This window comes from Triticum urartu, chromosome 5A (genome assembly GCF_056163025.1).
Source record: "Triticum urartu cultivar PI428250 chromosome 5A, HENAU_Tu73, whole genome shotgun sequence".
NCBI classification, from domain to species: Eukaryota; Viridiplantae; Streptophyta; class Magnoliopsida; order Poales; family Poaceae; genus Triticum; species Triticum urartu.
In genome coordinates, this window is record NC_141877.1 from 451,972,046 (window position 1) to 451,989,924 (window position 17,879).

At 46.3% G+C, this 17,879-nt stretch overlaps 2 pseudogenes across 1 annotated transcript; both read right to left on the reverse strand.

Annotated features, from left to right (window-relative positions):
• Positions 1-290: 290 nt before the first annotated feature.
• On the reverse strand, positions 291-4,089 carry LOC125556200 (putative wall-associated receptor kinase-like 16; annotated as a pseudogene).
• Positions 4,090-10,965: 6,876 nt separating this feature from the next.
• Positions 10,966-15,598, reverse strand: LOC125556201 (wall-associated receptor kinase 2-like; annotated as a pseudogene). The gene is made up of 4 exons (XR_015604871.1): positions 15,074-15,598; positions 13,395-13,842; positions 13,125-13,271; positions 10,966-12,349 (listed from the first exon to the last, which is right to left on the reverse strand). The product of XR_015604871.1 is annotated as a wall-associated receptor kinase 2-like (transcript).
• Positions 15,599-17,879: the final 2,281 nt, after the last annotated feature.

Genomic DNA, 17,879 nt, shown 5'->3' on the forward strand with positions numbered 1-17,879 from the left:
AGACTGGTAATATAATACAAAGATTTAGACAACGTATCAAGCATTTACCACACTAAATCAAATTTGAAAAGCGAACTGTGCAAAATTGATGAAATAATAACTCACATATATATGCATTTTTCCAGAAGATACATAACCATATAAACACCGAAATTTGTATATGTATAATTGGCAAAATGAACAGTAACATAAAGGTACCTATAACAATTGACTGTTTATTCTATTTTTGATGCTACTGATTTCTTGCTTTCGAATACAAAATAAACAAAGCAAAGCGATGGCGTGATTACTTAACGACCTGACTACAGACTATTAACAGCTCCCTTCTCGATGCTGAAATATTCAGCACTGGTTATTGTCGAGCTGACCACCGATGAGGGCTCCGCAAGTAGGCATTCCATCTCTTGAGGGTTCCGCTGCACCCATGGATGTTGCATCACCTTCTTCAGACTATCAAGCTTTTCAGCAACTTCCTTCATCGATGGCCTATTGTCACCACACATCTCTAAGCAACGCATCGCTAGCTCCGCAATCTCTTCAAGAATCTCTGTGTTATCCCCGTCCTTGAGCTCAACATCCAAGATTTTCTCGAGCTTATTCTCCTTCATGGCATACATAAACATCATCGCTAGGCTCTTTTCATGGACAAGGACATCCGGATTGAAATTAAAAGGTAACTTGCCCGTGAGTAGCTCCAAAAGAACAACCCCAAAGCTGTATACGTCACTCTTGTCTGTCAGCAGGTTGGTTTGCATGTACTCCGGGTCGAGGTACCCGCAAGTACCATGTACAAGTGTGATGAATTGTGACTTATCAATCGGTGCCAGGATGGAGGCACCAAAGTCAGCTACTTTGGCTTTGTTGTCCCTATCAAGAAGAATATTGGAGGACTTGACATCACCATGGAGGATCGGTGTCGAAGCCGATGAGTGAAGATAGGAGAGCGCATCGGCCGACTCGTGGGCGATCCCCAAGCGAGTAGCCAAGGAGATACGTAGGGCATGGTTACCGTGTATGAGCTGGAAGAGGGTGCCATTTGGGATGAACTCATATACTAGCATGGGGACTTCCACTTCGAGGCAACACCCAAGGAGCTTCACAATGTTTCTATGGTTGACTTCAGATAAGATTAGCATCTCTTTACCAAATTCTTTCTTTTGTTGCTCGTCGGCGGTCTTGCATCTCTTCACCGCTACTTCCACGTTGCCCTCAAGAATCCCCTTGTACACAGTCCCATAGCCCCCTTGACCAGTACTTGTTGCTCACTAAACCTGTTCGTGGCTTCCTGTAGTTCTTCTTCCGTGAAAATTTTGAATGAAATACCTTGCTTTGACCTCATCTCATCAAATAATATCAGACCACCGTGCTGCCGAAAGTAGTCTCGTTTCATCTTCTGTAGCTTTCTTCTCTCTTGGATCATGCATGCAGATGCTAAAGCAGTCACTAAGGCGACTAGAGTTATATTTATAATACATCTGTTCAATACCAGGGCCGTACCACCAAAATTAGGGCCCCGGTGCGAAATTAAAATTTAGGCCCCATTTTTAAGCCACTTAAAATAGGACATGAATATCCAGCGAATATCAGATTTTAGGCATGTCAAATCGAACATTTTTCATGACAAATTTTGTTCATCTAGGATGACAAGTTTAGTTCGTGAGAAAAAAATTGGCAGGAAATTTCTGTGGTTGCAAACTAAATTATGGCAAGTTTAGGCGGATGCAAACCATGAAGCGGCAAAGCATGGGGCTCCCAACTGCTCTGTGCCACAATCATGGACCAAGCAATGAAACAGAACTCCAATGGTTCAGATTTTATGAAGAGGCTGATTTAATTGAAAATGAGTAGAAAGACACGTAAGAATGCCTCGGTCAGTGGTTTGGTTCCATGGTTGGCTACTATTTTTCTTGTTGGTAAATCACTTAACGAATGCCTAACCAAACTGTGGTGGTGATGCTAGTACACTACGTGAAAAAAGGGGGCCCCAGAATTTTGGGGGCCCTGTGCAGGTGCTCCGGTTGCTCCCGTGGAGATACGGGCCTGTTCAATACTAATGTAATTTTGTTGAGCAGTGACAACTTAAAGTACTCTGTCGAGGAGAAAGAAAAATACTGGTTGATGAGTTTGGTAGGCCAAGATAAAGTTTGCCGAACACGGGTCGTTGTTACTTGTTCAACAACATAATAATAGTGGACTGGACTATAATAATAGTATAAAGTCTGTAAGTTTCCTACAGATGTCCGATTAATCATTCATAAGTAGTATGTATGTTATATATAGTGCTCACAAAGAGAATAACTCACCTACAACAGGCATCACTAGAAAACGGGATTGACAATTGCCATTAGTCTTCGGTTCAAAAAATTGCCATTAGTCCAATTTTTTCCACGTCGACATGAGCAGGTGTAATGCCCTGCCGTGTTCTCACACATTCCAGAGCCGCAGATAGTAGCATTTTGAAGGCACTCGTCAATATCTGCAACAAAACATTTTTTTCCGGATCAACTTCCAAGGTGTGCATACACATGTGACTCATGAATCAAGGTACACGAGCGTTCATGTCAAATGTACAAGACATCAAAAGGGAAAGAACCTTGGCATCCGTTCTGGATATAAGGGTTGCCTTCGTATCCATCGGAGCACCTGCAGCGGTAACCTGGCTTGTCGCCGGTGGTGTTTACACACGCGCTGTGGTCGCTGACGCATGCATAGGAGCTCATGTTCTTCTGAGCTTCGTCGCAACTCAGCGGTCCTGCCCGCCAGTTCAGCACGAGTGGAACTGTCCCATTGTATGCATCATAAAACACCGTGGATTCGACATAGCTAGTGCGGAAGTTGAAAGCCTCCTTTTCCATCAATACCATGTAGCTGCAACGGCTGTAATGCCATATTTCCGTGGTGTTGTAGCTTTGGTCGAAATTACCATTATAAAACCGTACGCCTGTCGGGACATCAAATTGGCAGCAGCCGGCGCCGGAGCATGTGCCATCCATCAAGGTGTCGTCGCACGTTGACTTGCAACCTATTAAATACTGCACCCAAAAAGTGTAGTAGTACATGAGAATATGTGACGTCTTGAACCAAACTATGTATGTTGGTAGAATCTAGGGGCATTTTCAAAAGCAACCCGCAAATTTTCTCTTGCATCCATTCGCGAATAGGAAGGTCCGGTCCGCTGACACAGATGCGGGAGGCCGCCATCCAACCGTAGCCGCATATATTCTCACAACAACTCGAACCAACCGGACGAAATTCATTCAAATAAGTCCAGATTTCATATAAACATGATGAATTTCACGTAAACCAGACGAAAACGTTTACAATTTGGATATATTTTAATTAAAAAGGTAAAACTATGTGTACGTACGGTCGCGTGGAGCTCCACCACAACACATATACACTACGCTAGTAGACGGCCGGCCGCGACTTGTCTTCCCATGTCCGTCAGCCTGCTCACCGGACTGCCAGGATCCCTGGAGGTATATGTTTCAGCGCAAAGAGCGCCTTGCTTCCCTATCGCTCATCAGAGTGGAAGGGGGCGTCTCCGCTTCCCTGGAGCCCAGGCGGTGGGTCGAAGATGGTCTGCGCTGAAGAACCGGGCAAGACACCTGCTGTGTACGCAGGCTTCACCTTGGCGGTGGCTTTCCTGGGACCAACCGGCGATGGCTTCCCGTGTTCTACTCCCCCTCGATGTTGGCGGCGGACGCGGACGCGCCGGCGGCCGACTCATCGATCTCCCCGCAGCCGGCTTCTTTCTCTGCCTGCATTTGCACAGGTACGCGTGCATCGATAGCGGACGACGTGGTCGAAGGAACTGGAGGCGCGGTACGACATGGCGTCGTCAACGACAGCGACGATGGCCATGCCGCTGTGCTCCCCGTCGTGCCGACCTGGAGCAACCCGCCAGTCCTCCGTGAGCTGGCTTGGAGCGACGAGTTGTTGAACCACGCGCCGGCTTGGGGCGGTGACATGCTTCGTCGGGCTAGGTGAGGGGGGTGGAGTAGCAGCGAGCTGCCTCGCTCGTATCCGGCGGGCCACCCACCCGGCTTTTATACCGGAGAATTGGTCTTCCTGCTCGTCGGATACCATCGAAAGGGTGGAGAAAGTGGTGGAATGAGGAGATGGGGAGCGGCGGACTTGGTGGTGCGATTCTTGCCCGGCGTTTGGCCTCATTTAAATAGAGGGCGGACGAAAGGAGCTTGCCCAGTGTTGCATTTAATGTCGGCCCGCTCGTGAACGAACGTGTGGCTTGAGTAGGTTCCTCGGCTTCCACACGGGTTTAATAGAGGCGTTTGAATGCGGCGAGGAGGCGTGTTCAGCCGGGTGTGCAGCAGGCGGCGCCCTTGGTTGGCACACCGCTTCAATGGCGGAGGCAGCGAGAGGCTGCGTCCGCCCTGAGACACCTTCATTGTGGAGCTGCGCGCTCTACAACGGCATGAAAGCGGGCAACTGGTGCCGGGCGGGAAGCGAGCGCGGAAGGGGGGGGTTGGTGTGCCAGGACGGTCAGAAGCGGGCTCGCGATCTGTCCGGACCCCCGCAGAGCACCCCCCACCCCCACCCCCACCCCCCACCCCCCCATTTGTCTCTGGCTTGCGAAAGAAATCGCGTCCGGACCAAGCCGCGGACCGATACAGGTCCGTGTTGGATGGCTTCTGTTGTCCTGACAATGTGGTTCGGACGTATGCGGGAGGTTTACAGGTCTGCGTTGGAGATGCCCTAATGACGTTATTTTCATCTTACAAGTCAAATAAGCTTTTGTATTTTTGTAGCCAACCTGTGACTTATGATTGGATGGTTAGAACTCAACAACTCTCATAAACCTCAAATAACTACCATTTTATGAGAAGTCGAGGCAAAAAAAGCTCTCCAACACCTCTCGTAAATCTTTTGTTTACAGGATCTTGGAAAAGCACCCCCCCTTCCCGCAATTGTACAAAAGATAGCCCTTTCAATATAATTTGGTGCGTAAAAAACTTCCTAAAAGTCCATGATGCACACTTGCACCGCCCCCACTAGGTGGATGAGACGCTCATGTTAAGATTAACAAGTCATCAAAGACGTCTCGTAGTTGACGGAAACGTCTCCTTCAACTGAACGCGCATCGCCAAAAATTCTGAAATAAATCTAGAAATAAATGCGAGCATCAGAACTTAAACCCCGATGGACTGAGGATACTACTATCCACCTAATCATCGAACCACACGAAAAGATTATTCCAACTTAGAGCACAAACCGACGAAGAGATTGGCTCAACTTGCACGTCCAAGTTGACAGCTCGACACGGTTGTGCGTAGCTGCAACGATAATAAGTGTTCTTTTCCTTTTCAAAATATAGGGAAAAAATATTTACGTCTTATTTTACGTGTGGTGCTTACGGCCCGCCTCACTGCATCCAAAGTCTCTACGAGTAACAGGCGCAGTCCGAGGACAAAACGTGTTACGGACTGTGAATTGGTCCACATGCTAGGGCTTTCTTTTTCTGGCGAGCCGCGATCACGGCGGACCAACGAGTGGAACCTCGTTCGTTCGTGCAGCGAGAGCTTCTCAGAAAACGTACTGCCTCCTGGGCCCCGGCCATCTTGGAGCAGAGCGACTGTTTCGAAGAACGCGAAAATCCCACATGTCTCTAGCTGGAATATCAAGGCAACACATCAAAGAGTAATTGTTTGATCGTGATGCTGGGCCGTAGCAACGTTTTGACACCGGCGCCTAGATACCGAAGATGTGATGGATGAGATGGAGCTTGAACAGCGAAAGTGCCTTTCTACACCTGGGAGTACTTTTTTTTTGAAATAAGGCAAAAGATTTGCCATTTTCATTGATTAAGAAGAAGAAATAGAGGTTTTGGCCCAAGGCTGAATTACAAAGCATTACTCTCGCGGCATTACATTACTCAAAAATTTTGCCCCTGCCAGGCACCACATGGAAGCCTCCTCTTTGATTTTAGCAACAATAACCCCCACCGGCACCGCGGTGTTGCGGAAGACACGAGCATTTCTCTCCTTCCAGATTTCCCACGAGATAAGCATCATTAAAGAGATGAGCGCCCTCCAAGATTGCGAGATGCTACAGGCATTGAGTTGCCACCAATCCTTGACGGAACCTACAGCCACCCAATCTGCAGGCTGCACATCAACAAGGCCAAGCCAAGTCTTAATCATCCCCCAAACTCTGACGGTGTAGCGGCATTGGAATAGGAGGTGTGCAGCCGACTCTTGAACTTGCTTACATAGGGGGCAAAGGTGGCAGTTTGGCCATCCCCGGCGATGTAGCCTATCCGCCGTCCAAATCCTGTTATTGATAACGAGCCAGGCGAAGAACTTGCATTTGGGGAGAGCCCAGTTTTTCCACACCATCAAAGGCATTGCTGTGTCGACCAAACCAAGGAACTGAGCTTTGTAGGCCGTCGCCGCCGAATAAAGTACATCCTTAGTGAGCTTCCAGGTAATAGAATCTGGCACATCCGGACGGAGATGAACATGTGAAATCATTCCCCAAAGGTTGACGAACTCAGTAAGATGACTGACGTTGGTGATTTCAGCGGTATTCACCTTGGAGACCCAAAAGTTGTCCTGCAAAGCCTTGTGGACCGAACAGCCCCTTTTCTTCGATATTTCGAAAATATGTGGTGCAATGTCTTTGGGCCTGATCCCATCTAGCCATGCAGATTCCTAGAAAGAGGCACGAAGGCCATCCCCAACGAACACCTTGGTGGCCGCCGCGAAGATATCTTTATCATTTTCATCACATGGGTTTCCCAGATGAACCCAAGGCTTAACCGGATCCACCCACTCTGCCCAAAGCCAGCGGATTCTAAGGGCTGTAGCAAATTTGTCCAGATTCAAAATACTTAGGCCACCATGAGCCTTGGACTTGCACACCTGCTCCCAATTGATCTTGCAATTGCCACCAGTGACGTTATCACATCCAGCCCATAGGAAAGCTCGTCGAAGGGAATCAATCTTTTTCATGACCTGAACTGGAAGATTTAGTGCCGTCATGTAATAAATGGCAATGGCCGTGATGACCGACTTGACCAGTACTGCTCTGCCCGGAGCAGCCATTAGTTTGCCAAGCCAAGGGGTGAGCTGGGTAGCGATCTTATCTTCGAGCGGCTGGAAGTGGATGCGCTTCAGACCTTTAACCGATAGAGGCAAACCAAGGTATTTCATGGGGAATGATGAGCGGCTGGCCGGAAAGGAATGCAGGATATCATCAAGGTCTAAGTTTCCACACCGAATCGGAGCAACCAAACTTTTAGAGCAGTTCGTGGTCAAACCGGTGACCTCTCCAAACCGCGCAAGGGAGTCCGTGAAAAAATCAACGTTAGCTTTAATGGGCGCAAGGAACACGGCAGCATCATCCGCATAAAGCGAGGCACGGATCATCATGGCATTACCGCCAAGCGGGTGTAGGTTGCCTTGCTCAGTGGCCTTTCGAAGTATATGGTGAAGAGGGTCGATGGCGAGCACGAAGAGAAGAGGGGACATTGGATCTCCCTGTCTTAGCCCCTGGCCAAGCGGGATGGGGCAGCCAGGAACACCGTTGAGCAGAACTCGTGACGACGCGGAGGACAGAAGGGCTGAGACCCAACCCCAAAAACGCGGAGGGAATCCCAGGTGGCTTAGCAGCTCAAGGAGGTAGTCTCATCTAACTGAGTCGAAGGCCTTTTTAATGTCAAGCTTGAATAGCAGAGCGGGCGTTCTGTTGCGGTGGAAACGCCTTGCCAGATTGCGCACATACATGAAATTGTCATGAATGCATCTCCTTTTGATGAAGGCACTTTGGGCTTGAGAGACAAGATTATTCATGTGGGGGGCTAATCGGTTGGACATGACTTTAGCTATAATCTTCGCAATGGCATGTATAAGGCTAATGGGGCGAAAGTCTAAAATATCCTCAGCACCATCTTTCTTTGGGATGAGGGCGACATCCGCAGAGTTTAGCCAGTGGAAGTGGGAGGCATGAAGATCAGAGAAGTGTCTAATGGCCATCATAATGTCCCCCTTTATTGTGCTCCAACATGACTTGAAAAAGGCGCCAGTGAAACCATCAGGACCCGGGGCCTTGTCCGCAGGCATGGCAAAGATAGCCTCCTTCACCTCCTCTTCAGAGACATCCACGCCACCAACTGGAAGCTGGACTCCCACTCCGACGTGATCCAAGCCAACTACCATGTCCATCTCTGCATCGAGAGCATCCCTCTGAACTCCTGGTCTGATTCCGTCGCGGCTCAAGTGCTGGGGCTAAACACCTTCGTCCATTACTTCGACGTCGCCACGCTTCGACAGGAAGACGCCTCCTGCCTCAGGCTGTGGGCGTGGTCGGCTGATCCCTCGGCCATCCCCAAGGTGCAGAATGTTACCATCGCCCCGAGGGTTGCCACTGGAGTTGGAGGTGCTCCGTCCTCGGCCATTGGACACAGAGGCTCTCGCCTGGTACTCACATATTTATTGAGGACTAGGTTCGGTGCGTAACCAAGATTAAAAATCCTAGTACTCATACTTAAAAAGACCGTATGCATCCCTAATTCATGCAGAGGCCGGGATGTGAAATTCTTCCCTTTTAAAGGGCAATGAAGACATCAATTACCATCTTCAGCCCACCCCCGCATCGCCCTCCTCTGGCGACACGGGGGGCGACTCATGTACATCGCCAGGGGCTTTCTTCCTTTGATCCTCGACGTCTCGCCGCCGCCGGCAAAGCCCGGGCATATCCAATGATGGCGGCGGCGGGGCGGTTTCCCTGGGCAACCTCCGCTTTCGTTCTCTCGGCCTCGATGGCATGTGGCCGCGGCTCTGCAGCGCACTCCCGATCTGTATGGGTCGGCTGCGGGGTGGAGCGGAGGTCTTCGGCGGGCGTCTGGCAAGGGTCGACGATGACGAGGATGCTCAGGAGCTTGGCGGGGATGGAGCGTTCTTGACGGCCGGGGCTGGTGGTCCAGATCTTGGCGCCGCCGGCCTTCAGATTGCCTTCGTGGCCATCCTCGTCTCGGTGGTGCAGCACTTGCCCCTTGCGGCGGGTGTGGCGGTGGTGGATGGTGCCTCCGGCGGTCTTCCGGTGGTGGTGTCGATCCGGGTGAGGTCTGCACCATCTCGTGGCGGCAATCTCGTGTGGCTTGGATGGGCTTGTGCGGATCGATGCCTCTAGGACGTGGTTGTAGGCTGGCGCGATGGTGCCTGGCGGCGCCGGCTGCTAGGTACTGTGGTGGTGCTGGCCCGACCTAGCGGCGACAGGATGGATCGGGGTGGCGTGGGGCCTGTTGTCGTGATGATTAATGTGGCGGTCCTCGTACTCTTCTCGCATCTGGGCAATGGACTGCGTGATCGCTCCTCCTCGATCTGGCCATCGACGTGTTCCGGGACGGCCGCCGGAATCTTGCTCATGATATTTGGATCGGTTAGATTCCGGTCGTGCACGCCCATATCAGCCTACGAGGTCCTAAGGGTGTGGCACGAAGCTCTATTGATTGATGACACCTTGGGACATGTCGGCTTCGCGATTTCCACGGTGAAGACAGCGGTGAAGAAGGTCATGGTGGCCGAGACCGGAGGATCAGTTAGACGGGCGGAGCCTTGGAGGCAATGGAGTCAGCCAGGTGTCAGATAACTCTCAGGAGAAGCAATGATAAGTGGAGGCGGCAACACTGGCGGATGTCATTTTTGGTGGTACTCCTCGAGTGTCGGGTCGTGACTTTCAGGGTGAAAACCTAAGATCTGACCTTCATTGGTTGTGCCTGCCGATTGCCTTGCTGAAGGAATTGTTTTGAGAGCGCGGACTTTCTTCAGGGTGAAAACCTAAGATCTTCGATCGGGCAATGATGGCATTTGTGCACTATTCCCTTCTTGAAGGCGTTGTTTTTAGAGACCTTTTATGTTTTTCAGGTGTTGTATTAGGTGGTGGTAAATGTGCTGCTGTTGAGAGGAGTCTATTGCTGTGGCAGGATCTTTCTTTTTTTTCCTTTCTTTTTATCTTCTCCTTTGGCTGTGTGCACCTTGGATGTCTTTGTGATATATTGTAGGTGCAGAGGCTGAGTGTAATTGGTATATGCGCGATATTAATATATTCTCCTTTTCGAGGAACAAATGTTTCTAGTGTGAACTGTAGAATAAAAAAAATAAAAAAGTCTGAATTTTTTTGTGACATGCTTTCACAAATGTTTGTCGTGCATGCAAAATTTCATCATGAAATCATATTGGTGGGAGTCATGCAAAAAAAAATCAGAGCTCTAAAATGCTTTTGTAAGTAATATTTTCAAAGCATCGATTTTGTTTTTTTACCACGCCTTCCATTAATGTGATTTTGCGATGAAATTTTGCATGCACAACAAACATTTAAGAAAGTATGTCACAATTTTTTTTCAGATTTTTTTGAATTTGTGTTTTTTTATTTGCATGCTCCTGGGTGTAGAAACTCCACGCCACTTGAACAATCCCTTGGTGATGTAGAACAAACTATGGCTAGAACATCGAAGCAAACACACCGGTGGGCAGGCCATATAAGAAAATCAAAACAAAAAAAACTAAAGGAGGTTCACGATGTACAAACATGTACCGAACTACTAGTACAGATCTTGCGTTGGCTTACACTAAGATACATTTATAGAAGAGGTTCAGAGCACTGTCTCGAATTCGGGTTTATTTTGAAAGTCAGCAAAGTTGGCTTCAGAAATTCCGATTTGGACCATATATGCGCCCCAGATTTTGTACTGTCATCTTACTGGTCATGCATGCATACGACAAGCAGTAGATGAGATCAAGGATTGACATCACCAAACAATGATGGAAACTCCTATCCTTCCAAAGAAAGAATTTTCAGGCTGTGACCAAATATTTCCAGCAGTAAGATCCTGCCTATTTCAGTATAGCAGATGTGCACTATTCAACACGAACACGGTTATCACTGAGAATCTTAATTTATGCCATCTCGAGCTCAATAACTTTACTAGATCATTTGTGTTCTAGTGGATTTTTTTTAGCAACCGGGATGAGCTCTGCCTTCTCATAGAGAAGAAGAGAATTGACCAAAACGATGTACTTGCAACACATTACAAAGTTCATGGTATACACCGTTGTACAACTCAGTTATTGAACCAAAGAAACTACGGAAACAAAATTCAGATGGTAGCAACAGCTCATGCTCCCTGGCTTTGGGTTACTTGAAGTTATTAGATGTCACCGAGGAAAGCTGCTAGAAGATAGTAAAGCTAGTTGTTCAACACTGTTGTGCTTACTGCAATTGATGCCCTCGTCTTGACTAATCTGAAATGAGGCATAATTTTGCTCGTCATTAACCTCGTGTCTTGTGTTATTCTCCGTCCCTAACAACCTTCCAAGTGTCATCTCCACTTGTCTCATGGTCGGCCTCCTCTCGCCATTCAAGCTCAAACATGTCGCTGATAATGCTGCAACCGCTTCAACATCTTGTGCTCCCTCCAAGAGGACTTGCGGGTCTAATATTTCAAACAGTTTATCCTTACCGACGAGTAGGTTGAACTCTGCAATCAAACTTACACGGTCTGATGACCTGAAAGAATTTGGCCTCTTTCTTGTGAGCAACTCCACAAGTATCACACCAAAGCTATAAACATCACTTTTATCGGTTAGTCGGCTTGTTTGATAGTATTCTGGGTCCAAGTAGCCAAATGTTCCCTGAATAGCTGTTGTAACTCCTGCTTGATCAATGGGAATACCTCGAGATGCTCCAAAGTCTGACACTTTTGCTGTTAAGTGATCATCGAGCAATATGTTATCAGACTTGACATCTCTATGGATTATTGACGTCGAGGCCGAAGAATGTAAATAGGCCAGTGAACTTGCAGTCTCAAAAGCGATCCTCAATCGATCTCTCCATGACAAAGACTGGGGTCCTTCAACATGGAGATGGCTAGAGAGTGTCCCATTTGAGATGAACTCATAAATCAATAATGGGACTTCTGTCTCGAGGCAGCATCCAAACATTCTCACGACATTTCGGTGGTTAATTTGCGAAAGGATGGCAAGCTCATTTATGAAATCTTAGATCTCTCTTTGAATTGTATTTTTTGATTTTTTTATGGCAACAACATGTTGAGTTGATAAAATACCCTTGTATACCGTACCATGTCCTCCGCTGCCTAGCTTGCGTGCCTCATCAAACTTGTTTGTGGCCTTCTCAAGTTCTTCCAAGCTGAAGATCATCCTTTCAGCAATATCTTTATCAACCAATTGCTCAAGTAGCAACCCTCTGTTCTGCTCGAAGAATTTTTCTCGCAGTTTCTTGGCTCTGAGTATTTGGAGCTTATGTTTTACAAAGAACACACCAAACACCAGAGATAAGAGAATGATGCCACAGCCAACTCCTAGGCCCACTGTGAAAGTAAGAATAGAGGCAAAATGTCAATTTGAGTGGAAATATTGTAGTCTTATAGCTGCACGAGCTAAACGAACTAAATGCTTAAGCCATGTCAGAATAATCCATCACATGATAGCCAGCTGAGCCATGCTGATATCAAGATCATGAATTCGAAATTAGAGCAGAAAAGTTTGCCGGATAAACATGGACAAGTCGAATACAACATCAGTGCAAGTGTGAAACAGAGACCAATCGGAAATAGGACATGAACTGAAATTCTTAAATCCATGGAGAGGTTCTTCACTGATACTATCAAGCTATTCAGATAAAGCATTCCGCTTGGATGCATGGAGTTCTAGAAAGCATCCAATCAAACATCCCTATTTGCACAACAAATTAATATATTAATACCCAAGAGAGAGGGAGAAACTACTTGTTGACTTGTATTTTCAGTTTCTCACAGTGCAGCCTGAAATTTCGCCAAATACAACTATTTTTTGCCTTAAATATAAAACAGGTACTCCCTTCATTTTCAATTATAAGATGTTTTGGATGTTTCAATATAGATTATATACAGACTGAAATAGGACATGAACTGAAATACTTAAATCCATGGAAGTTCTTCCCTGATACTACCAAGCTATTCATATAAGGCATTCGGCTTGGATGCATTACGTTGAATATAAAGCAGGTCTATCAAATTGCAGTTCAGTTTCATAGTACGGTACAGAAATTTTAGACTGCTGCCCGTGTGTGGCATCAGTGTAGTTCTCGTTGAAGAGAATACTCACCTACAAGCACTGGGGTCTGAGACGTTGGCACGCAAACGCCATTCGTCATATAATATCCTCGGCCGCATGAGCAGGTGTAATGCCCTGCCCTGTTCTCGCAGATTCCAGAGCCGCAGAGAGTAGCATCTTTAAGGCACTCATTAATATCTGGAACAAAACAATTGTTTTCAGTTCAAGTTGCCAAACTGGTGTGCATACAGGTGACCCATGAATTAACTAAGATACACGAGTGTTCATATCAAATGTACAAGGCAGCAAAAGGGAAGAAACCTTGACATCCATCCGTGATGTAAGGGTTGCCCTCGTATCCATCAGAGCACTTGCAGCGATAACCTGGCTCGTCGGTGGTGGAAGTTACGTTTACACACCCACTGTGGTTGCTGACGCATGCGTAGGAGCTCATGTTCTTCTGAGCTACGTCGCAAGTCCACGGTCTTGCTCGCCAGTTCAGGACAAGTGGAACTGTCCCATTGTATATATCATAAAACACCGTGGATTTGACATAGCTAGTGCGGAAGTTGAAAGCCGCCTCTTCCATCAATACCATGTAGCTGCAGCGGCTGTAACGCCATATTTCCGTGGTGTTGTAGTTTTGGTCGAAATTGCCACTATAAAACCGTACGCCTGTCGGGACATCAACTTGGCAGCAGCCGGCGCCGGAGCATGTGCCATTCATCAAGGTGACGTTCTTGCAGGTTGACGAGCAACCTATTACATACTACACCCAAGAAATGTAGTACATGAGAATATGAGATGCCTTGAACCAAACTTACACTGCGTGTACTTGAATCTTGTTTTACTTCTAGTGTTCTTTGTACTATATATATTGATTGATGAATAGATCGTAAGTTTACTTGCAATTTTTTTTCCTGTTTTTGTTTAAAGGTCACCTAAGGCAAATTGCTGACGTGAACATTTCATTTCACCAGACGGCAAAATGGCAGTTTACGGGGGATCAGACCCAAGGAACAGAGATAACAGGGGGCGAAAGCCCAGCACAACACACAAAGCAAGATGAAAACCCGAAAGAGGAAGGGGAGGTTAGCGAGAAGTGAACCTAATTCAGAAAAATGAATCCTTTTTCATTGGGAAACATGTCCCTATCATACGTGAGATACAAGCAAATCGTCAGACCACTCGTGCACCATATATACGTGCTTCATCACACAATCACACGCTGTGTTCACTGGCGGAGCTCCTCGCCCTACCTTGAATTTGAGTAAAAAGAATTGTACAGGTAGTCAGGTACGCATACGCTGTCCTTGGCTGGTTTATGCGTGGAGTCACGGACGCTAGAAAAAAATGAGAAGAACGAAAAACTGGAGGGGCTGGTCGCTCGTGCAGGTTCGATACAGCTTATTTGGGCCCATGAGCTCCTGTTGCTGGGCATCGTTCGACAAAGCGATCGGTACGCACGCACCAGTACACCACGCTCTCTCTCTCTTTCTCAAATAAAAATACTCTTTTTCTCAACAAATAAAAAAACGCGCCCTCTCTAAAAAAAAGTACATCACTCCAAGGGCTATAAATTTCTACATTTTCCTGTTGTGAATTTATGATGTAAATTTGCAGATAATAGCTTCACAATCTTTGATTTATTTAAATATGCCTGCGTTTCCATTGTATTTGAATTAATTTTAAATCACGTAAAATGATGTGTACTATTATTGCATAAAGGCTATTTTGATATTGCATCAAATCATTTATTAGGCTTTAGAGTTCGCCCCACCTTAATTAATTTTTTGTCCTCCGCGCACTGCTCTGTTGTGTTAACTATTAAGATATCATTTGTTTGGTTGTCTGTAATAATGGACAAGTACTGGGGAAAACTGAAAACAGCCGTTTTTACTCCCTGGAAGTTATATTAGAACTATGGAAAATAAAAAACTGGTTTCCAAAACATTTTCACTAGATCAATTTCAGTATAAAAAAGAAGGCGAAGTACTTACAGAAGAACCCATCATATAAGCGAGAGTATTACACCCGATGACAAAGATCTTGTTGTTCACTTCCGATATCCAGAAAGGAGAATTAGTGAAGTTCGCCCATCCGTTGCGGTAGTTCATAGTGTCAGTGACTGGGTCATAGCACTGCCATGAGATCGTCCTGGTGTTCATCCAGGCCTTGCCCTCTGGCACGGAGATCTTGGTCACCTCGATATTCCATTTTAAGGGCTTCATGGTGCCGTTGATGCTCGTGCAGCTGAGTGCAAAGCCGCTGTGAAAAGCGCACTGCTCGCCGATGCCGAACGGGAACGGGATGTCGATGTCCCCGCACTTGGCCGGGCAGCCGGGACGCTGGCCGGACGGTACATCGGCCATGGCCAGCGCCCAAATCGCAGAAAGGCAGAGAAGAACATGGCAAGAAAGAAGAAACCCAGAACACCCCAGCTCCATCTTTGCCGAATGGGTAGGAGTGGATGCGTGCTCCCGAGTTCCTAGCTACGCCGGGGTGTTCAAATATGTCACCCCAGTCCTCTCGCAGTCACGGACTGTGGCACGCTAATTATTTGAAAGGACACGAAGACTTGGACTTGACCAGTCCTTGGAAAACCTTTCAACTCGATTGATTGCCATTCATTTTTAAAACTTATCTTTGTCGCAATCTCGTCCGTCCAGATCCTATTGGGATGCGAGCCTTTCCTGTATTCACGCTTGCTGTCGCCCTGTAGTCTGTAGAGCCTTTCCTGCCCGTGTATTGCGCAGCAGTTGGTTGAGAATCTAGCCAGTATCCAATGCCTACATCAGTGTTCCTTGGCACACATCGTGTCCTCTCACACGTTCTGAGAAAAGTAACTTGGACACTCGTATGGCCAGCGCTACTGTCATGAAAAGACATGTTCAATTAGCTGGCTAACAGACGGAACTGGTTGCATTAGCCACTGATGTGTTTCGACTAAATGTTCCACACGTCGAAGATGTACACGTGTTGCATGTCCATTTATTATAACCACATTGTTAACCCCGAAATGTGCCCAATGTGAGCGTTCTGTTTGGACGTTTTTTCTAATTTGGCGTCTAGTATAACATGAATTAAGATGGGGTTACTAAGGCTGGTCACAATAGGGAGGAATTTAGGAGTAATATCACACACTCCAATACAACTTTGCTTATGTGGCACATATTTAATGAAGAGAGAGGTGCTTGTGGTAACTAGTTAAGTTACCGGAACATCACACACTCCAAAAAACAATGAGTCTATAACCTAATAAATACATTGTTGCATGACACTATATAGATATTCCTACCCACTATGGAGGTAGCAACATAGTCTAGGGAAGTGTGTAAGTTACTAGCTTATGTTCTTGCCCGTTGTGACCAGCCTAATCTGCGTGCTACTAAATCATTAATACTAATGGACAGTATTACCTTTATTGCGTCGGCACAGCACCGTTGTCATGGCGTGTGAACAGTGCCATTGAAAGAATCTGGACCCATCGTGATTATTGAAAGATGCATTGTGTTGTCTTGTCAACTGTCCTCTTTTCTCATCCCATCCAAGACCTGCCCTCCCAATTACCATACCATACCTCAGCCTCAGCCTGTGCATTCAGTTTTTTCGGTTTGATTCGGTTCGGTTTATATGGTTTTGGTTTATACGGTTTTTATACTTGAGTTTATACGATTTTATACATAGATACGGTTCGGTTTCGGTAATAACCATTTGCTTTCGGTTTGGTTTCGGTAATAACCAAAATAACCAAAGTTGACGCGAATTTTTAATCAACATATGGTTTGGCCACATGGAAAAACAAATTTAGTACTTGTCCAATACAACTACAACCTGGTTACCTACTTGAAGAAATTTTGAAACATGAAGAATTTATGTTCCAGTACAACAATCTAGTAGAAGACTACGAGTACAACTACAAGCACTAAGTTAGTACATGTACAGTGAAACCACACGAAATAATTCTGGAAGAAAAACTTGTCCAGTACAAGCACAAGCAGAACTAAACATGCCCAGTACAAGCACACATGAAATTTTGGAATACATCAAAATACAAACTTCAGTACAAAGTGCAAATTCTGGAACAACCAAAGTTCAGCGTAGTACAGTACATGTGCAACACACACACACACACAAACAAAAGGTGCAGATCGAGATAAAATGGCATTTGTTTCATCACTTTAGGGCTTCAGGCAGCAATTTTCCACTCCAGCTCCACGCATGAAGATCAATTAATCGATATTGTCACATTATCAATTAAATGAATGGCACCCACTTCTACAAAAACAACATAAATATTGCATGATCAATTAAATAGCATTGATGTTGCATGATCATTGAAGTAATTGAAATACACATTCATTTAAATACCTTCCTCCAGCCTGGTCAACTCAGCAAGATCAGCTTCAACATTGATACACTTAGAGCGCAACCAATCTTGTGTGCATATCAACGATTGCAGTGTCGCTGGTGTTAAAGAGCTTCTGAAGTCATCGAGAATACGACCACTAGTGCTGAAAGCTGATTCAGAAGCAACTGTAGAGATGGGGATTGCTAGTATATCATGAGCCATTTTTGAAAGGACGGGAAAGCGAGGAGCATTGCACTTCCACCATTCAAGAAGGTCAAATTCAGCAGTCAACTCTTCTGTGTCCTCAGCTAGGTACTTGTCTAATTCAGTTCTGGTATTTGTGCTAGTGTTGCCCTCTCCGCAAACTCTCATTCTTTTCTGGTTGTATCGTGACCTCACTAGAGAACTTTCAGAAGCATTTGAACTAGGACGAGCTTGTGATGCTAATTCCCTAG